Here is a 22,613-nt window from a genome sequence, read left to right on the forward strand (position 1 = left end):
ACATTACAGTCGATTCTGCTGTGTCATGACAATCCATTCTGTACTAAGAGTTTCCATCCTGGGCCCCCTTTCCCTGGCGGGTTGCGGAGTATGGGGGTGCCTACTGGGGTCAGTGGGGGAGCTGGCCCCAGGGAGGGGTCACTTGCCCCTCCCTTCCTTCCCTCCCCATCTCCAGCTGCCTCCCTCTTCCCGCTCCACCACAATCACCCACACATGCAGGGCCTTGGGGTGCAGGCCCTGCATGTGCTGTCCCCTTCTGGCTGCCTGTGCCTCAATTTTATCCCACAACTTAGACATTCACATTACTCACACTCTCATAACACATACATATAGGATCTTGGGGGTGGGCACGCTACACGGGCTCCAAAAGACCATCAGGGTGTACACCTCACCCCTGGCATCATTGCCCACCTCTCAATTTTAAATACACATAGACACTGAGGGCTATCAGGAGGGGCTATGCGCTTACCTACTGCTCTCTGGCAGGTAGCTCCATGCCCTCCTGGGTTTTAAATGCACCTTAGAACACACATGCATCAACACTACATATGAGCGGGCGGAGGGAGGTTTGGAGTCTTCTCACACTCCCGTTCTCTGCAACCTGCTGGAGCGGGGGGCCAGGAGGAGGAGTTGGTCGTCCGACTGGGGTCTGGAGCCTCCCTGCTGCTGCAGAGTCGAGGCAGTCTGCTTCTCCCCACCGCAGGGAAAAGGGTAACACCACCTGGGTCTGGGTGCAGTTTCCCCCTCCAGGGGCAAGGGTACCTAGACCCGGTTCTTAGAGTACGCTTGGGGAGTGTGATTGTGTGTACAGTGTCTCTCTATGTCTGTCTCCACGTTGGTTGAGTGTGGAGTAAGTGCATATGAGAGCATGACGGTGGGAATGGATGTTTGTATCTGTGTGTGCCTGTATGTCTGTGTCTATATGTCAGGTTGGGTATCAGACGCCACCTCTCTGGGGACATCTCAGGACCTCTGAGGTATGGAGGCCTATCTCCCCCCACCACTTCCCCTGCCGGTGGCAGACGCCCTCAGACATTGGTGCGTTGGTGGTTCTTTGTGTCTGGGGGTGGGCGCCCAGGTACACACCGGCTCACTCCTGCTGAGTGACCTCTCATCTGGGACTCTCCTCAGCTCTTTCTGGGATAGTGGTGCAGCTGCCCCTCTGTTGGTCTTCCTTGGTCTCTTGTGCTCTGAGGGCCTCTAGATGTCTGGAGTCTTGATCTCCTCCATACCTGCTTCATGCCCTGGAGGACGGGGCTGTGGCTCCCCACACCCTCTAGCAGATCATTACATGAAGGAACCTTTTAAAAACAAGCGCGTTCATGCTCACAGGTGTACACGACACCCTTTTTGGCTCCTACCTCAAAGCACACTGTGCGCTGTCGATATTACGTGCTGCACAATAATGTTTAATATTTTGTATTTGTTGTTTATTGTATTGCTCTCGAGTTTCCATCCTTTACTATGAAATTCTATTATTCATTATTAGATTCTACTCTCATGACATTCCAATTAGGGCTAGGCGATATGAAGAAATCTAATATCGCGATATTTTTGGGCTATATCATGATACACAATATATATCACGATATGTTTAAATAACATCCAAAAATAAATGTTATTTTCAATCACATAGTGCCTAAATTTCTTTGAATACAAAATATCTGAATGAATTGAAACTTTTATTTAACCCACTTTTTTAAACCATCGGTTGCACACAGAGGCTTTTCAGAAATGACATCTGTCTCTGTGGTCAACACCAGATCTTTACCAAACAAAAGATCACAGCAATAAAAAAGTACATCAGGGAAGAGTTCACGGGACAAAATAAAACAACTGAAATTAAAAAGGTGCTCTTTTGTGCTTATAACATATACAAGTTGTAAAATAAAAATTGTCATGACCTCAAATTACAGAAACAAGAGTCTAGATAGTGACTATAAAAACCACTGACCAAGAACAGTCACAGGTATCATAGCTGGTTAATTTAAGTTTTCGTTGGCGTGCAGGGAGACGCTGACCTGTGCAGTTTAAAGTATTCCTAATTTTGCAGTGGTTGGCTGACTGGTGGAATAAATCCATGGCATTGCTACCTTTTACGGCATGTTTTGCAAACAAGTCTTTATATTAAGGGTAGAGCTGGGCGATAGAACGATAACGATATGTATCGCGATATAACTTTTACTCGATAGAGAAATTAAGCTATCGCGATAGACCTCGCCGCTCTTGTCCTCAAAGAAAAAAAAAAAAAAGGTCAGCCAATCCAAATTAAGTAGCGCAGAGCCGAACCAATCACAGCCGCAGCGTCACGTCGCGTGGCTTGTTACGTACAGCACAAGTGCCAAGCCGCACGTGTGTTTGTTTGGGAAGCAGCCAGCGGGTAATGGAGGAAATGAGTGTGCCGACTAGAAAAATCAACCGAGCGTGACCGAAGAGAAAACAGATGATGGTTCCAATGCCGGAGAGATTGTCAAACGGAAGAGCCATAGAAGTTCCGTAGTGTGAAGGTATTTCGGCTATTTCAAGTCTGACAAAAAACAGAGTAGCGTGCACTGTAAATTGTGCCGAAAGCAAGTCTGGAAATACAATAAACTGGAGCATGCGTCACACTGTGCGCCACGTTATTGTTTCGGTGAAATGAATTTCTACAATACTGTTACTGTTAATTCTACTCTCTGCAGTGTTTAAATGCTTACATATACACACAGTTACTGTCCCTCCACACATACGACTCGGTTCTGCTTCTATGCCCCAGCTTTGTTTACTTTTTCCCACCGAGGCTTCTAGACTTCTGATTGGCCAACATTTCTGCACGGTTAGGAATCTAGCGCCACCTGCTGCTTTGGCATGTTCATAGCAGCGTTTTCCTTCATTTCTGCCTTTATGTGTGGACGGGATTATTTTTTAAAACGAAAACGGAAAATCTCCGTTTTCAAAAATACCCGTGTACGTGTGGACGTAGCCTCAGTCTCTGACTGGAAGCGCTAATTCGTCATTCGGCTTTTGTCAGACTAAAGTAACTGTTAAAACTGTTTGAAAAGCTCAGCTATACAACAAGGAGAGATTGAGAATTTCCTTTTAGTTCTCAGTTTATTTGATATTGACAAAAGTTAGTCAGTTTTGTCTGTTCTTCTGTAAAACAAACTAAGATTTATTTTTAGAATTAATATTTTGTTTCTAAGTGGAATTGACAATTTAGTCTGTTTCGTTTGTTCTATTTTGAAACTTAAACGCTTTAGCGGCTGCCTTTTGTGTAGTTTGCAATATTTGCCTTTATCTATCTGAAAAAGTCTTATGTTCCTTAAGTACATCTACCCTGTTGAACTTATTATGGGAAATAAATATTTAAATAAAAACAAGCTGCTGATTATTTCACATTTTACTTGTGAGCAACGGCACATTTAAATCTTACAAATATAGTTATTTGGCTTATATCGTGATAGATATCGTTATCGCCTGAAATGAAAAAAACATATCGTGATATGAAAAAATCTCATATCGCCCAGCTCTAATTAAGGGCCGTCAGTCAAACAATACTGTTTGGTCTGGATCTAAACAGAGCACGTTGTGTGTGACATCTTCTTTTGCACATGTGGGCTGCTTTGAGGGTTCACACTAGAGCGCGTTTGCTGTCACATTTTATTTGTAGACAGACAAAAAAATTGGATTTGATCAAAAAATTGGAATTGAGCATTAAGACCTTCAGTGTGAACGTAGCCTAACCGCATGGATGGATTGTTGGAGCATTACGGCTACCGTAGTCTGGAGCCTCGCAGAGTGATACATACTGTGCTTCAATGTAATATTACCGTATTGTGTGCGTATAAGGACGACAAATGGCACCTGTAAGAGACATGGTTACGAAGTGGATTTCACACTCAAGGTCACGCAGTAGAACTTGGGAACAGAGCAGCTGCGAAATCTGTCTTTGTTATTATGCTCAACGTCTTTTAGTTTACAGTTTGACTGCACAATTGTGAGCTTTTTGTTATGCACAAAAACAACATTGTTTTATTGTATTTATGGAGAATTATCATTGAATAAATGCTGATAATTCTGAGTAATTTTTTCTTGTTATTGTTAATAAAAGGGTCTGTGTGAGATCTGGGACACAGCTCTGACTAAGAACTCTCTTTTTGTTCTTACTTTATGGCTTTAAAAAATATCGAGATATATATCGTATATCGCCATCCAGCTAAAGAATATCGAGATATGAATTTTAGGCCATTTCGCCCAGCCCTAATCTCTCTCATAGCTCATATAACATATCAATATACAACTCTTGTTACTATGCAGTGAAGTACAAACAAAATACAACATTTAATGTGAAATGTATTGTAGCTGATAAAATAAGAGAATAACAGACGGCACAATGAAAGATTACCACAGCTTTGTGGTTCACAGGATATGAGCGTCTTCCATTTATAGGAACTACTGTAACACTTTATATAACACATAAAACAAGGACAAGAAGGAGACTACCTCATTAATACTACAACAAGTCTTATGTCATTAGCCATTTCCCGGTCCAAACATATTTGGTTCCCAAACTCAAACACTAGCATTGCTGAGAGATAAAATTCTTTCATCTCCAATATGTTCAGTGTAGCTGCTCACTCAGGTGTTACAATAAAATTCTAGGCATCAAAAGAAGAGGATTTACTCAGTTTAACAGAGAAAAGTTAGAGAAGTTAGAATGCCTGATTGAGAGATTTAATAAACATATATCAACAGAGCTATTGTTAAGATAACGTAAACACATTAGCACAGCAAAGATCCACAACATGAGATTAGTAATTAATCTGCTGCTGCGTGGTTTGGATGACTTGCTATGAAGAAATTTCTAGTCCTATGTACCCCTTGGAATCTTAATTAGCCTCAGAGTAATTCTTATCTGAAGCCTTTAAATATACTGGTGTCCAACTGTTTGCCCATTGGCTATAGTTACACTGAAAGGTTATAAAATGATCACAGGCTTTGGATTGAGTTGTATATATTAAACTTGTCTCAAATACTTTTTCACAGCAAACATTTTTTGCTTCTTACAGTAGGAGAAACACTCTAAGCAGTGTGTCACGGTGTGTGTACAGGTGTTGCAAAATGTCCTGACACACTTCTGGACTTACCGTTCTACTAACCGCCAACACACTTCTTCTCGCTTCAGCTGCTCGATTTCTCTCAGTCTTCCTCTGTCTCGCCGTCCCTCCCTCTGCTGTCCTAAATTCTATTCAGGCAATAATAGAATGACATTTATCATAATCTGTTTCTGGCTAGCTGTATCTTTCCCGCCAGCTCTCTTGTCTCAGTGTTGCCACCCATCTTTTCTTAGTCAATCATCAACTCCTTCGTTCTCAGCTTTTTCTCGTCCATCCATCCACATCTCTGTTCCTCAGTATGACCCCATCCTTGTTACATGTTGTGGTTTAAGGTGCAGAGTATTTGTGTGATTCGTGCTTCTTATTAATGAAATCCCTTATAGCACAAAACAGCTTTTGTGGTTCAAGTACTATACAGAAAAGCACACAGGGTGTTGGCATAAACCAAAATCCCCTGTAACTCTGAAAAATACTTTTAGTCACTACCCAAAGATATTTATTCTGTATTTTTTAAAATACAAAGGATATGTTATTATGTCAAGGTTGAATTATAGAGTATATACTTCCTCTAAAAACTTCACTTTTTGCTCATATAATACTGTAGTACACATAATTTACACACCTCAGATCATTCATTGATCATGCAGCATATTGGAAAGACATCTGATCAGTCCAGCATCATTATTGGGGTTAACTTCAGAAAGAATAAAATGACACCTAAAGATGAACTATGACAAGTTTTCCAAGAGTCAGATCAAAAACCAGTCTTAAAGTACTAAATTATTTAAGTCCAAAACCAGTCCAACCAGTAAAACTAAAACCAGCGTAAAATAGAGTTTTAGCCTCTTAACAGTATAAACTGTCTGACATTCATATTTTCAAGTTTAAGTTTGAAATCATGATTCCAGTTCAAAACCAAGTCAAAAGACTAGCTGATACCCAAGTTCAAAGCACATCCAAAAGCAGTCTAAGAACCTGAGACAGTCTGAATGCAGGGCTGTGATTTCTTGGCCTACCTGCCAATTACTTGAAGAAACAGTGCTAATCAAAAACAGAACTAACCTAATAACTGCTGACACTCCAGAAAAAGTATTCAAACAAAACAAAATCCATCTCTGATGAGTTCAGTCCTGCCTTGTATTGCTAAAGGTGCTGAGACTATTTTTTTTCCTCAAATGGATTCAAGAGGTGTAAAATCTTTTGTATCGTTGGATTCCTCACTGTGGTTTCAGTTATGAATCATTTTCTCTGCCTTGTTTTCCATTCTCTGATTTTATTCATGTGACAGTTTACTTCCTGTTTTATTTTGATGGTTAGCTCCTCGTGTGGCTTTCTGTGTGTTTACTTCCTTCGTTCTCCTTGCCTGTCTTGTTAGCGTTTGTATTTAGAATGGTTAAAAAGCTTACTTGCAAGTGGTAGTGGCTACAATCTCTTTTAACTGGGTTGGTCGATACTCAGAACAATAGAAAAGTCCAAAAAACTCAGTGAAGATCTAAGTAAGAGTACAGTAGAAATCTTCTGGAGCTATTTCCAAACAACTGCAGATTCCAAGATCATTAGTTTCAGCATTTTATGTAAGTAAAAGTTATTCAGATGTGTCACCACTTTGTCAGGATCTGAAAGAAGAAGAGGTTTTTAAATCTAAGAACACTGCACCATCTCGCAAATATGGTAATAGCATCATGCATCATGCTCTGGGGCTACTGGTACATTACACAAAGTGGATGGAATAATGAAGGAGGGCTATCCCCCAGTTTTTGAACTTCAAATCAAGCACTAGATGGTCCAAATTTGGACACTGTTTCGACCAGTGACTGTAGACTGATTTCTACAGTCACTGATGTAAACACACATCAAAACTTGTTTTGACATGAATGAAGTCATCTAGGCTTAAGTTTCTGGAATGGCCTTCCCAAACCAATTTAAATGAACACATATCCATCCAGCAGAAGCTTGTTCATGGCTATCAACAGTGTCGCCTTTCGCTAATACCTACTAAGGGACAATTAACCAAATATTATTGGGGGAAAGTGTATTTGAGACTTTATGTATACTTTTATTATTGTATATTACAGAAAATCCCAAGTAGCTTGTGTTTTTTTTTAACTTATTAAGATATGTGCTGTAAAATCATTCCAGACTAACATTTTCTGAGATTACAGATTTATCACCTAAAGTCATCTGCAAATTACAAAAGACAAACAAAGTAGTGCCTTCCACACATTTGTCAGGAAAAAGTTAAAATTATAAAGTTAGTCAGCACCTTTAAGTTTATCCTAATAGTTAGCTGTTTAGTACTAGCATTATTTTAGTTGGGCTAAACTGGGGCTTGTCTTACTGAGTCAAATGTCTGGATAAGACTATGCAGCAAATTAAGCTTGTTTGTTAAAGATAACATATGAGCTAACACTGGCCTGTGTAGGCTAAATTATCAGCTAAAGATCATTTGTTTAGACTAACATAGGCCTTATAACCTATTATTAATATTATATAAGGGCCATAGTGGACAGTCTTATCCTGTTTAGCGTAATGGACCAGTAAGTCATAAAATAACCTATGTGTGGTAATAGTAGCCACCACCAGTATATCTCAGTCTGTTGAAACAACCTGTAACAGCTTTTTTGGGGGTGTTTTTTGGATGCAGCATGTTCATTGACCTATAGTGTTCACAGATTTCTCTGCTCTTATATTAATATGGTCAGAAACATTACAAGAATAATAACAAATACTTGTCAAGTTGGCAGGCATACTTGTGGAAGGACTTTAATCATATGGAGACTTGTGGAACTCCAAGGGTCCTGGTACCGACCTGCGGTGGTGTGCAAAAAAAATTTACTTTTAGAAGGAAAAGTTCTACTGAAAAAATATTGGAAAATATTGCGACATTTACTGTGCAGCTGTGCATCACACCACACCAGATATACAACAGAGGAAATGCTTTTGGGTGCATTATTAATAATCTCATGGGAACATGACATGATTCACATAGTATGCAGCTTTTAATGCTGTTAGGTTTAAACCCTTAATTCATTGTGATTAGCACTAATAACTGGAAGGATCCCCAGTGACAGTCCCCATCACGACTATCACAGCTTTAGTTGCTGTTTCATTTTCTTCATCTCTCAGCATCAATCTGTGTTCTCCATTGTTGTTTCGAGAGTCTCTCTTGAGAAGTTTTTATTGTTTTATTACTCCCATACTACTAGGACCTTTTTCTCCCACAAGCTTTGCTTTTGCCCTCCGTCACTCTTTTCCTTACCCATCTCTCAGCTGGAAAGGACACACACTGGGCTGTAATGAGAGCACACACCAATGTCTGCAGGAGGCAAGCTTTCATAGGCCATCCTGGATCACTGTAACCATGGAAATAAGTGCCACTACGGTGACAGGCACGCTCGTACAGATGTGAAGCTCTAGACTCCTCAACAAATGGATTCATTCTGAAAAATCTTTACTGTAAGCAATGTGGCACCACAGGGGCAGCTAGGACCCCCAACAACACCGTAATGCCATCAGGGACACAAATGCCAACAATAAATAACACAGAAATACAGTGAGAACGTCATGTACACACTAACATGTCACATATATCCAAATAGAACATGGGGTATGTAATTTAAAGAACTAATGAGCTACAAGACAAACACTCAATCCTATGTACTCTATGTACTCTTTTACTGAGTGTAAGGAGAGGCCTGATTTTTCATTGCCACGACATGATTAATGTTTACAACGACTGAAAGTGTGTTGTCATTTTGATGCCTGTAGCCACACACTAGCAGGCATTTACAGAGAACAGAGGCTTTGCTGGACTAAAGAGGCGTGCGACTACACTTCTTTGGTTCAAATTTCAAAGTGATGAAGTTTTGTACAAGTCTCTCAAAAGGCTATGAGAGGCTTGTACAAATATATGCAAGAGCAAAATTAAAGAGTCATTTTTTGTTTTCACATCAGGATGTAATTTGGTTAGTCAAATACCTCCCGGTACCAGTAGCTCGTGAATCAGGTTTTCTTTGGCTTTGGATGTCGAAACACCCTTTTTGTTAACTTCTGGCAGGCTGCCTCGGGAGAACATGTGGGCCAAAGTGTGTGTCAGAAAGTTATGTGGAACATGCAAACTGACCCTGGATCTGATTCTTACTTATATCTGATTTGCAGTAGTGAGGCTGAGTTTTACACCATTACAATAACTTCCACAAAAGATCCCACACAAACAAAGTTTGTTTGAATGGTGCAGCTGTGAAGATAACAAGTTTCCAGAGTTCTCAAGTGAACAATGAATAATAAAGTTTGCAGTGATGTCCAGAACCATCTGTTTTAAATGGCAATGAATAGACAAATGGCAACAGTAGCTGCTGTTCGGAGTACTTTGTAAAAGTTTAGAACTACCAAGGCAGTTTTTAAAAGTTCACCCACGCTGCAATTTACCTGAAAGAGCTATGCAAATGTGCTTAACCTCATCATTTACCTTGCAATGAACAGATTTCACAGAGATAAGCATGCCTTACATGGTTGTAATATCACTTTGTAGCTCAGGCTGGCAATAGTGAGAGTGTCTCACTATTGCCAGCCTGAAGATCAACTGGTTATAGCATATTGCTAACTATATAATGTTATAGACGGTGTTAATGCGTTTGCTGTTTGCTGATCAGTGTTGGCTGTAACGTGTTAAAGAGTTAGAAAAGGCTCTTCAGTTATCTGCACAAGTGGATAGAAATAGAAAAAAACATCAAACAGTGGTTTACAGCCTTTCAGTTGTGGACATGGATTTTTATCTTGATTACACAAAAGGAAAAGAGCGTGGTGGTGAGTAGTGCAAACCACTCCCAGGACAGAAACAACTGTATTATACTGATGACACAGTTTTGTCTTTTTGCAAGCTTCCTGGGCAGACAGCATGCTAACACAACATTAGCCGGGACCCAGAGTGATGATAGAGCCAAGTGAAAGCCCAGCCCAGCAGCCAGAGGCTGAACTTCAGCTGGTAGTAAAAGCAGTTATGAGCAGTCAGGCTGCTCATCACTGTCTGAAGCCATTTTGGACCAACTTTGCTTTGTGTTGTTGGCTTTGTCTTCATACCGAAACGCTAAAAGAAAAACGTGTCCTCATCAGGACAGGGATTGATGTTGGTGTGTGGAACTGTTGCCTATGGTTTTTATTTTAAATGATAATTATGAGATAAAAAAATAAAATAAATGTCACTGTAAGTCTGCTCGATTATGGAAAAAATGATAATCACGATTATTTTCACTGAAATTGAGATCTCAATTATTTGATGATATTTATTTAACAATAACAATGTATTGAATAATGGCTTTAAAGATTGTCAAAAAATAATATAACATAGTGTGCAAATACTGATAACAGTGCAAATGTTTGCAATATAAAAAATAAATGAAATTGAGCAGTGGTCTTTGGCGAGGAAAAACATTACCGCGTTTGTTATCTCCTTGTGTCTCTGGGAGCTGATGGGATATTTAGTGGCGTTGTACAGGGTAGCGTGCGTGAATGGAGGTCTGTGAGGATGAAGCAGGTGTTGTTGAGAGTTTTTCTCTATGCTCCTTCATTGTTTGATCGTATGTATTGTATTGTATTGTATTGTATCTTTATTTGTTTCAGACATATAAAACAAAAAACAATATATACACACTACATATATTTTCATTTACAGATACGAATATATATGTAGATATACACACACACACACGTATGTGTTCAGATAAACAAAAAATATATAATGAAATAAAACAAAATCGTCTGACATAATGTAACAATGTTTGGTCTGAAAAGGAGTAGGAAGAAGTATGAACATACTTATTAATTCCTACCCCTGCTCAACATCTTATTGATCCCACATAATTCACCTAATTCCCATCATCACATACTCCACACGATACACGAGGAGAACCTATATAAACTTGGCTACCGTGATTGATATAATTTGGATATAATTTGATATTTTTATACATACAATGGGTGATCATCTTTATCGGTATCATATTCTTCCAAAATCAGTTTTCGAAGTATTTTCATGAACTTACTAATTCCTGAGCATTGCTGTAGATCTATAGTAAAACTATTCCACAGTTTTACCCCATAAATAGTGACACAAAAGGTTTTAACCTTTGACCGTGCTTTAAGAATCCTTAGATTCAATTTCCCCCTCAATTCATAGTCTCCTTCTCTGTCATAGAACATCCTCTGTATATTTCCTGGTAACATATTGTATCTGGCCTTGTACATAATTTTTGCAGTTTTATATTTTATAAGATCCATAAACTTCAGTATTTTTAATTTCAAAAACATGATGTTAGTATGGTCTCTAAATCCTGCTTTATTAATCATCCTGATTGCTTTTTTTTGAATTTTACATATTGGTTGAAGTGCAGTTTTATATGTGTTTCCCCAAATTTCCACACAGTATTCCAAATATGGCAATATAAGTGAACAATAAAGTACCCGGAGTGATTTGGAAGGCAAAAAATATTTAACTTTACTTAGTACGGAGATGCTTCTTGACAGTTTGGCTTGTATATGCTTTATGTGAGGTTTCCAGCAGATTTTGTTATCTATTATCACACCCAGAAATTTTGTATCCGAAACTTGCTCTATTTCAACATTGTTTACTAATAATTTTGCTCCTGCATCTTTTTTACAATTTCCGAATAACATAAATGTAGTTTTTTCCAAATTTAATGATAGCTTATTTCTATCAAACCATGTTTTCAGTTTAATCATTTCTTGTGTGACAATTTCCAAAAGCTGCTGTAAGTTCTCTCCAGTACAAAAAATATTTGTATCATCTGCAAATAGAATAAACTGTAGTATATCTGATGTTCTGCATATATCATTGATATAGAGGATAAACAGCTTTGGTCCCAATACTGACCCCTGCGGAACTCCACAAACAATGTCCATACACTCTGATTGATATTCCCCAATTTTCACAAATTGCTGCCTGTCTCTCAAATAACTCTTTACCCATTCTAACACCACTCCTCTAATGCCGTAGTACTCCAGTTTATCAAGTAATATGTCATGATTAATTGTGTCAAAAGCTTTTTTTAGGTCAATGAATACACTAACTATACATTGTCTTTTATCTATATTGTTGGTGATATTTTCGATCAGTTCCATTAATGCCAATGATGTTGATCTATTTGATCTGAAACCATACTGACTATCCATTATTATTTTGTGTTTATCTATAAATTTGTCAAGTCTATTACTAAAGACTTTTTCCAGTATTTTTGAAAATTGAGAAAGTAGAGAGACAGGCCTATAATTTGTGAATTGGTGTCTGTCACCATTTTTAAACAGTGGTGTTACTTTAGCTGTTTTCATTTGTTTTGGGAATGTACCAGTTTGTAAGGACAAATTGTAAATGTGTGTTAAGGGTTTGGAAATGCCCTCTATCACTCTCTTAACGATTTCCATATCAATGTCGTCAGAGTCTGTAGAGTTTTTTGTTTGTGATTTCCCAACAATATCAATGATTTCCATTTCTTCCACCACCGTTAAGAACATTGAATGAGGATTGCGGTCAATGAGTCTAGTTTCTTTCTCTACAGAATCTGTTATATCAGGAATTGTTTCAGCCAAGTCTGGCCCAACACTTACAAAGAATTTATTGAAATCATTTACCACCTCGCTCATATTAGTAATGTTTCTATCATTATTTGTGAAATACGAAGGATAGTCTGCCTCCCCCGAGCCCTTTTTGATGATGGTATTTAATGTTTTCCAGATCCCTTTAATATTATTTTTATTCATAATCAGTAATTTTTCATAGTATTCCTTTTTACATGACCTTAAAATACTCGTTAATTTATTTTTATATTTCTTGTATTTATTTTCAGCTTCTGTACTTCTGTTCATTATAAATTCTCTGTATAAGGCATTTTTCTTCTTACATGCATTTTGCAATCCTTTTGTAATCCATGGGCACTCTGCATATTTTTGTTTTTTACTATATTTCTTTACTGGGCAATGACTATTATATAACAGTTTAAATTTTCCTAAAAAAATCTCATAAGCTTTATCAATATTTTTTTCCTTATACAGCATCTCCCATTCTTGCTTGAGTAAATCACTTTTGAATGCGTTTATTGACTCTTCTGTTCTCACTCGTTTGTATTTTATTGTGTTTTGCTGTTTAACCTTCCTGTAATTGCTGTTATACATGTCACTTTGTGTCTGTGCCTTGTGTCTTCAAATGATTGAATAAATTTGTAGTGTTGCTCTGTGGTGCAGCTACGACACCGTAGCAAAGTTTACACATTATGTCTACTTGATCCACGTCTGACTCCGCGAACCGATAATGTTTCCACACCACTGAAGCTCTTTTACCTCTCTCTTCAACCAACGGCATTCTTTCTTCAGCAGCCATTATCCTCTCCTCCCCAAATAACTTCTGCTTAGCTTTCCCGAAGCTCGGGTCCTCTTAATTGTTGTGAGGCATGTTCGAAACGCAGAGAGGTGCGCTCGATTTGCCACACGGAGCAGCGCAAGAGTAAAGCTCGAGGGAGGTGCTAATAATCGGCTCAGTCATTTTTAATGATCGTTGAAAGCCCAGATCGTAATTTAGATTAAAATTTGATTAATTGAGCAGCGCTATGTCACTGTTTTATTTATAGCCTATAGCACATTTAAACAGCAAAACTTGACCCAATGTGTTTCATGTATAGTACATGAAAAGCTGACGTGTGTTTTTGCGTTGACTAATTATTGTGGACAGTAAAAATCAGTGATTTAGTGATCATTAAAATCTGTTCAGAATTTACAAATTGATGATGATTCATCTCATAAGTCATAAAATACTATTGCCTTCATAGGTAACAGTATTGAACTAGTGTTGCCCACTAGTGTTGTGTGCAGTCCTATTTTTTCTCTAGTGTGATGGAGCGATTGAACAGGCAGGTTGTTATCAAGAATAATTAAAGAGTAAGATAAGACATCTGTGAATTTACATAGTATACTATTTCACATTATATCATCAAACTTACTTTACGTAGAATCCACATTATAAAAAACAACTACTGGTCATATTTCTGTCCACTGTCTATGAAGTGCCTGGTGGGCTATAGCAGAGCTGGTTGCACAGTTTGACAGCAGCAGGATTGCATAATAAGATGCTAAAAGCTTGCAAATACGAGGTCGGCCAACTACCTTAGTTTCTCTGACCTACATTTGCTGCTGCCGCCGCTGTTGCTGCAGGAAAAGAGAAAAGTATAACATCTATCTTTATGATGCTGCTGCAGTCGTGGCATAAATTAGTGAAAGCGAGGGTTGGTTTCTGACATGTTTCTAATTCTGTGGTTCCACAATCAGAACTTTGTTCTGGAAAAGCTCCATCAGTAGCTGATTTTTCATGTGGATCTCCAAAAACCTCCTTAAGGCAGTATTTTGAGGGGAGAGCTCTCCACACAATGACAGTCGTATACAGGTGATCAAATCAGAAAACTGGTCATGGATGAGCCCATTTAAGCAACAAGCCTTGCAACTAAAGGCTTGTTGTGCCAGAATTATCGATAAACTACATTTTCAAAAAAAAACGATGCAGTTTTGATGATTATTGGGAGCTGTCCCAGAAGAAAAGGAAAAATGGGATCTGCCCTTCCAGTTTATTGAAGATTGAGTTTCTTTTTCTATTGCAGGTACACTGCAGTCAGTGGATATGAGGCTGACACGCGCTGCTGCACAACTAATGGTTTAGTTTGTGGATATAGTGGGTCATGCCTTTCCGAATTTCAATTACATCAGGTGAAAGCACACAAGAGCACACAAATACACACACTATCAGCCTCATGCTGCTCTCAGGTGTGCAATAAGAGTATCTGCATTTGGTCCAGTTTCATGCTTCACTGGTAGCTCAGATAAGACCTGCCTTCTCTCAGCAGGTAATTTTACAAAACAGATAACTAAAAACAAAAGTTATACGTGCATGTAGGGCTACCTGCACATTTCTTGGCACAAAGGCTTAAAGGAGAAAAGTTGCCCGAAGGCATCTCTGTTATACACTCTCTCCCACCAGGTCCACGTTATTGACTTTAATAAGACGTCTAGAAAAGACATTTGCAAGACCCCAAAAATACGCCATATACTGATATAAATAGATAAACATACTCTAAAGAAAAGTAGAGGAAATACAGACAGTGACAGACCAAATAATGTTTTATTAGAGACTCAAATTGTATAAATTGTAGATAAAATATTATTTAGTTGTAGCTAGAGCCGATATTGTTATCAGTATTTGAATATTATCTATTGCGCATTGGGTCAGTAGTGGGTGTCAAAATAACTTTGATTTAAAAATGAAGTATTAATATTGTGTCAATGATGCACGTTTGATAATCTCACAAGAAACTTTCTCATTGTTCTTTTTGTATATTTGTACAGTTGTAGTTACACACTCTCCTGCTAACCCTGTGCACTTGCACAGAGTTAGCAAGTTGAAATCACAAGCCAAAAAGACAAAAAAGTTATAAAAGAATTTGAATGACGCCTCCAGTTTTCCCCTCTGTGAATCGCTACCTTATCGTTGTGGTGGAGGGGTTTGTGTGTCCCAGGAATGTTGACTGGGGGACTTTTGCCCCCTTGTAGTCTCCCATGGCAAACTGATTTTAGGTGATGTACCAGACAAAGAACGATTCAAAAGACCCCTATGAGCGCACGGTCAAGCCTATTCCTTCCTGGGACAGGGTTACCGGGGCCCCGCCCTGGAGCCAGGCCCGGGGAGGGTGCCCGAGGGCGAGCGCCTGGTGGCCTGGCCTTACTCCTGGGGGCCTGGCCAGGCACAGCCTGAAAAAGGGACATGGGCCCATCTTCTGATTTATCCATCCATTCACTTCCGCTTATCCTTTTTCAGGGTCGCGGGGGTCGCTGGAGCCTATCCCAGCTGTCATGGGGCGAGAGGCGGGGTACACCCTGGACAGGTCGCCAGTCTGTCGCAGGGCTAACACACAGGGACAGACAACCATTCGCACTCACATTCACACCTAGTGGCAATTTGGATTATCCAATTAACCTATCCCCACAAGCTGCATGTCTTTGGACGGTGGGAGGAGTACCCGGAGAGAACCCACGCAAACACGGGGAGAACATGCAAACTCCACACAGAAAGACCCCGGCCTGATGGTGGAATTGAACTCAGGACCTTCTTGCTGTGCGGCAACAGTGCTAACCACCGTGCCACCGTGTCTCTTCTGATTTAGTGATCATTAAAATCTGTTCAGAATTTGCAAATTGATGATGATTCATCTCGTCAGTCATAAAATACTACTGCCTTCATAGGTAACAGTATTGAACTGGCAATACTGTCCCAAAATTTGCAATATCGCACAACACTAGTGAGCAACCAAGGCTGCAGTCCTATTTTTTCTCTAGTGTGATGGAGCGATTGAATAGGTAGGTTGTTATCAAGCATAATTAAAGAATAAGATAAGACATCTGTGAATTTACATACCGTACTATTTCACATTACTGCATATGCCCATCACCTACAGGAGCCACTGTAGGGGTTGGGTGCTCTGTGTGTTGGGTGGCAGCCAGGAGCAGAGGTCCTGGCAGACCGATCACCGGCTACCAAGACTAGCAATTGGGATATGGAATGTCACCTCTCTCAGATGGGGAAGGAGCTTGAGGTAGTGCTTGAGGTTATCGGCTAGATATAGTCAGGCTCACCTGAACACAGGGCTTGGGCTCTGGAACCAGCCTCCTAGAGAGGAGCTGGACTCTGTCTTCGTCTAGAGTTGCCCCTGGTGAGAGGCAGCGGGCTGGGGTGGGTATCCTAGTATCCCCTCGGCTTGCTGCCTGTACATTGAGGTCTCTCCCAGTGGACGAGAGGGTTTGTTCCCTGTGCCTTTAGGTCGGAGAACCAGTCCTGACTGTCATCTGCACTTAGGCGCCAAGCACCCCAGGCTTTGCAAATACCGCCCGTGTCACATTCAGAAATAAAACTAATGAAACTAATAAAAACTAATGTCTACATTCGTTTTGAAAATATTGGTGCATTAGGTGGCATTTTACTTTACACAGTGATTTATTTTCAATTTTGGCAGTTTCGGTCCCCCAAATTGTTTCCTACATGATAAATTTTCTACCCATTTGCCAAGTTGATTCCTTCTTGGCTTGGCTGCAAATGATCTTTGGGGAAAACAGATGCCATACTTGAGGGCTTACATGACCTATAATCTTTTTTCAAAATTGTGCTACTAAGTAGAAGTGCTTTTAAAATGCTTTAAAGAGTCAAAGTTCTGTTCCTGCTTCATCACAAGCTTAAGAACCCTGAGTATATGAAGTATCTGTTCTCCATTTGCCACAGGCAAGAGAAAGAATGCAACATGTGTGGCGAGAAAACCCACTGTGAAGAGGGTGCCATTCATCAGTGTGAGTCCAAACAGCTGAGAGGAAAGTATGATGGACAGGGGCTCCTGATAGGGCGCTGAGACTGAAAGAGCAATGTGGGACACAATGGGAGCAGGACAGAAGAGCAATGAATTGAAGACAGAAGAAGAGTGAGTGTACGTTTCTACATTCATGCTAGAAGGCAGTTGAAGCGAGCTGTGCTGACAGGTGGGGATAGAGAGGACAGCTTTGTGCACAGGCTGATACAGAGAAGTGCTAAATAAATCAGCCAGCGCTGCAACTAAGTGTGACTGAAATGTTTACGATATGCCAGCAGCAGAGACAGACAGGCCACGGGAGGAGGGAGAGCGAGGGGAATCCTAAATGCCCATCATCCCGCAATCGAAACTTTAAATGCTGCTTCTATAAATAGCTATGTCACCAGGTGAAGATGTGTGTCAGCGCTGTACAAACACTTATTCAGCTCATTATTAAGACTGTAGGAATTCACATTTTAATGACTAATGATTGTTAATAACTTAACTAATTAACCCTAACAGAGAAGATGTGGGATGCATAGATACACCACTATACAGACTCTTGTTCTTTAATGCGGTATCAGCTGTACAGTGAAGATTTTGTTTTTTATTGTACTGGTATTAGTCTTAAAAATCCAATATTGCTCGGGTTCTAGTCACTGCAGCTTCAACACGGGTAGCTCTAAAAACCACGTATATTTCAGCAAGCACTAGAAATGGTATCTGCATTTCAGCCATCACAAATTTTGGCGCCTTATAAAAACTGATATGTGGGGAGAAGTTGTCAAAGTGAGAAAGTAAGATGCAGCGTGAGAGTACTGTTGTTAACAGTGAAGGTGAAGTCACACACGAGCCGGCTAATTACTGCTAATTGTTGACATTCAATCACCAAGACTTGTGTTTAATCTCTGAATAGTGACCTTAACACTGCATGTCATCAATGTTTAAATTTATCCCAATTAGTGTCTCGTATCTCTGTGGAGTCAAACCACAACAGGCTCAAAACACAAGCATGTACGTGCACGATCTGCTCACATCCACAGCTGGCAGTTCATCAGGATTTAATGATCTTATTAAACACTAGCTGACGGTTCTCACACTCACATATATACATATACATATACACACATATTTATAATTTTAATCACGTGGGAACTAAGAACAGGGCATATCAAAGGATTTCTAGTTGTTACAGTTGCTCCCTGGAGCAACTGTAACCCACATAATTTCCTCAGGGATTAATAAAGTATGCGGATTCTGATTCTGATAGTCAAACAGTGGATATTAGTTTAACTAGCTCTTGATTTGCTAACTTCTCCTTGAACATCTCTTTAGTGGTTTCTTTATCAAAATATATAATTTTGGAGGGCACAGGGGCAGAGATAGCTCAGTAGGTGGAGTGTTCATCCACCAAACGGAAGGTCGGGGGTTCAAATCTGCTAAACGGCTGCTCAGAGGTACTGTCTCTACACACTGCTCCCTGGGTGCTGGATTGGTAGCTGCCCACTGCTTCACTGACTGAATGGGTTAAATGCAGAGGACTAAGGAATTTCCTATGGGAATATTAAAGTATACATTATTATTAAATATGGTTTGAATTTCAGGGCTACTATGAAAGTACCTGTAATTCCTTTAGTGGCAATTCAGGCTGCCTCTAAAGTCACTCCCCACTGACTGCATTCTTAAAACTTAACAGTTAATGGCATGCTACAAATAAAAGCTTTTTGTTACCATTCAGATTTTGTAATCAAATGCCGAGCAACCAGCTGACATTTACTTGTCTGTCATTTTGGACTTGTGACAATGTAGGACCCCTACATTGTCACAAGTACTACATGACCATCTGGCACCAACAGGCAAATCTGGTTATACTGTATATACTGTTTGGTTAGCAAGTGGTTGCAGGAATTTGGCTGTAGTTTACAAACCACCACACTACCACTAACTACTAGTTAATGAGTGTTAGCAGACAAGTCAGTGTTTTACATGCAAACTGTGACAGCTGCAATTTGCTAGGGACTGAAGAAAACACAAGGAGGCTTTTAGTGCAGCATCCCTTTACCTAGGAGGACCCACTCACCTACCAGTTAAGGATACACATTTTTCCTTCATCACAGTGGTTGTGTCACACCCTAAATGATGAACAAAGTGGCTCACTTAGCTACTTCCTGCAGATTTTCTTGTTTTTTTGACAACAAAGAGCTAAAAAAAATCACAAAACTTGGATTAACATTTATTCCGCTACTGGTGCACCCTCGTTGGGCGCATACATTCCTACAGTATCCACTGTGAAAGCATTGGGCATAATTTGGAAGCAGTCTAGAAACAGTGTTAATAAGCAGTTATATGTTAGCTGCTTGTAAAATGCCGACCTCCCACCCCACATTTGCATTCCCTGAATAGGAATAAGAACGAAACTGAACGGAGGTATGGGATAGCTCGGCTTCGTAGTAATCCTGTCAGACTTTGCAGCAGCAGATTATCTCTACAAAACCATGACAAATCATCAGTAAATACTCCTGAGGTCAAAGTGTCACAGGAGAAAGGAGACTAATAGGATTGGAAAGTCACAGTCTGTTGTCGTACTTAGCCCACTAATATAGAGTCTCTAATAACAGAGCCTATTACAGTGAAGTGATGTGCAGCGAGTCCTGTTTGCATCTGAAATCATTCCAAGCCTCCAGATACTCTGAGCAATATGTCTGCCTGACTTGGTGTCAGATGAATTTCACTGATGGATTAATCCTCATGTCTGTCAATCTGTCACACAGGAAAACAAACAAACACACACATTTAGATATACATCTACAGCACAGGAAGCCCCAGCTCTGTTGGCCCCACCTGAACGCCACAACAGACTGATACAGAGACTGAAACAAAAATAAATTCTGTCCGACATACTGGATGTGGTGCCTGCTATGAAGCCTGGGAGCTGTGTACAAATGTGTGACAGACTGTATATAAAGATGGACGACACATCACAGAGTCCACCTCCTGTAGAAAACCGAAAACACTGTGGAAATGGATGCTATTATATCACACTGATGATTTACAACCAGAGAGTGGATTGGGGGATGGTCCTACCTCCTGAGAAAAATGAGGCACTTTGTGGAGCCAGAAAAAAATTAAAGAGAAAAAAAAAAGTAAAAATTATTTATTGATTTATAATACACTCATGGTAAAAATAATATTTAGTCCTTACTAGTTTTTAAAATGAGGTAACATCAGGCGACAACAAAACGTTACATTTGTAACCATTTCATTGTTTGTTAAGAAAAACTAAACAGGAAAAATGCAAGTAATCACTTTCTTATGACTGCTGAGTTCACTGAGATTTGTGAGCATTCATTTAGTAGATAAACGTTATTAAATAAACATTAGTTACATCCAGTAACTAATATTGTTTTGTCAGCAAACCAGTAGGATGAACTGGTTGTGTTTCGTTGGAGGGAGGTACTGAATGTGACTGCGCAAACTTTGCAAGAACACTGATGCATCTCTGCAAGGATTTAGTGAATTCAGTGTACTTTCTTCCTTCAAAACACAAATGATATTCAGATAAACTTTACCTGGGATGAGCTCAGCTGGACAGGAAATGAGAAAAATCGCTCGACCTGCCACATGTGAGAAGTGAACGTATATAACCAACTATTGAATGAATGACGTTTTCTTGCTTCACTGACAATGACAGGGAAGAAAAAGTGCAACTTGAAAATACAACTCGTACAGAAATCCCCTCAAAGCTAATGTTGGCAATTATGACTTAATAAGAGGAAAAGAAAACGCTGACAGATGAACGAGAAAGACAAAAAATGAGGGATGTTCGTACGGCGAGGCGAAGACTATTTCAGGAGTGAATAGACTCCTAATGACGCCTCCATCCCTGCAGCAGCAACAAAAACTGCAGGGGGGGGCGGTGTTGGGGAGCACATCTCTTCATGCTTCAAGAGCGGTAATTATTTTAATTAGCCCCTGTTTAAATGTGAATAGAGGCCCAAACTGGGCTTTGCAGCATAGATGTGTGTGCAGTATAAGTGTCCCACATGTCTTTCTGTCCTCAAGTGGAATGCCTGCTTTGCAAAAATCTGTTTATGTCTGGCTGTCTGTGCACCAGCTCGTCTTCTCACGGATGCTCATTAACGAGGTCTGATCAGCATCTGCACAAATGTCAAAACTAAATCAGAGACATCACAGAATCATGTCTAGAAGTTAAGTTATGGATCATCAGTTTGAGAATGCTGATGCATGAGTGGAGTCTAAATCCAAATGCAGTTTATTACTTCAAGTCAAAACATCAGGCACACCTGCTCATTAAAGGCTTTTCTTTACTGTTATTGCACAACTAGACTGAAGACATGAAAGCTATGAAACACCATATAAAACTATGCAGAGAACAAAAAAAGTGGTAAACAAACCAAAATTATTAAAGTTGTTTGTCAGGATGACAGCGCTGCAGACTGCTTCACTAGAATCATTTCTACTTTATAGGTTTCACTATTTCATGAAAATATGAGCTCATTTTGAGTTTGATGGAAGCAACAACTGTCCAGAAAGTTGAGACGGGGCAACAAAAGGTGACAAAAGGAAAAGCAAGTGTTGCTAAAAAGAAACAGCTGGAGGAACATTTTGCAGCTAACTGGGTTCACTGGCAACAGGTCAGTAACGTGATTGGGTATAAAACGAGAGATCAGTATTGAATGACCACGATCTCCAAGCCCTCAGGCAGCACTGCATTACAAAAAGGCCACGATTCTGTCATGTAAACCATTGTATGGGTTAAGGAACACTTCCAGAAAATCACTCTGTGAACACAGTTCACTGTGCCATCAACAGATAGGGATTAAAGCTCCATCATGCAAAGAAGAAGCCATATGTGAACATGATGCAGAAACGCTGTTTCTCTTCTCTGGGCCAAAGCTCATTTAAAACGGGCCGAGGCAAAGTGGAAACTGTTCTGTGAACAGACAAATTGAAATCTGAAATTAATAATAGAAAACGCCACATGCTCCTGACTAAAGAGGAGAGGGCGCATCCTGCTTGTTATCGGCACTCAGTCTGCATCTCCAATGGTATGGGGGGTGCATTGGTGGAATCAGCAGGTTCCATATCTGAAAAGGCAACATCAATTCTGAAA

At 39.8% G+C, this 22,613-nt stretch overlaps 1 protein-coding gene and 1 long non-coding RNA gene across 2 annotated transcripts in view; one reads left to right on the plus strand and one right to left on the minus strand.

Annotated features, from left to right (window-relative positions):
* plcl1 (phospholipase C like 1) overlaps nucleotides 1-22,613 on the minus strand; it is a 137,304-nt gene that overhangs the window by 92,042 nt on the left and 22,649 nt on the right. The window lies entirely within an intron of this gene.
* Nucleotides 2,140-22,613, plus strand: part of LOC309690544 — a 130,600-nt gene continuing 110,126 nt past the window's right edge. The window contains exon 1 of the long non-coding RNA XR_014271747.1: nucleotides 2,140-2,507. This is a non-coding gene — a long non-coding RNA (uncharacterized lncRNA). The remainder of the gene's footprint in view (nucleotides 2,508-22,613) is intronic.

This window comes from Aulonocara stuartgranti, assembly GCF_965226115.1.
Source record: "Aulonocara stuartgranti genome assembly, chromosome: 16".
NCBI classification, from domain to species: domain Eukaryota; kingdom Metazoa; phylum Chordata; class Actinopteri; order Cichliformes; family Cichlidae; genus Aulonocara; species Aulonocara stuartgranti.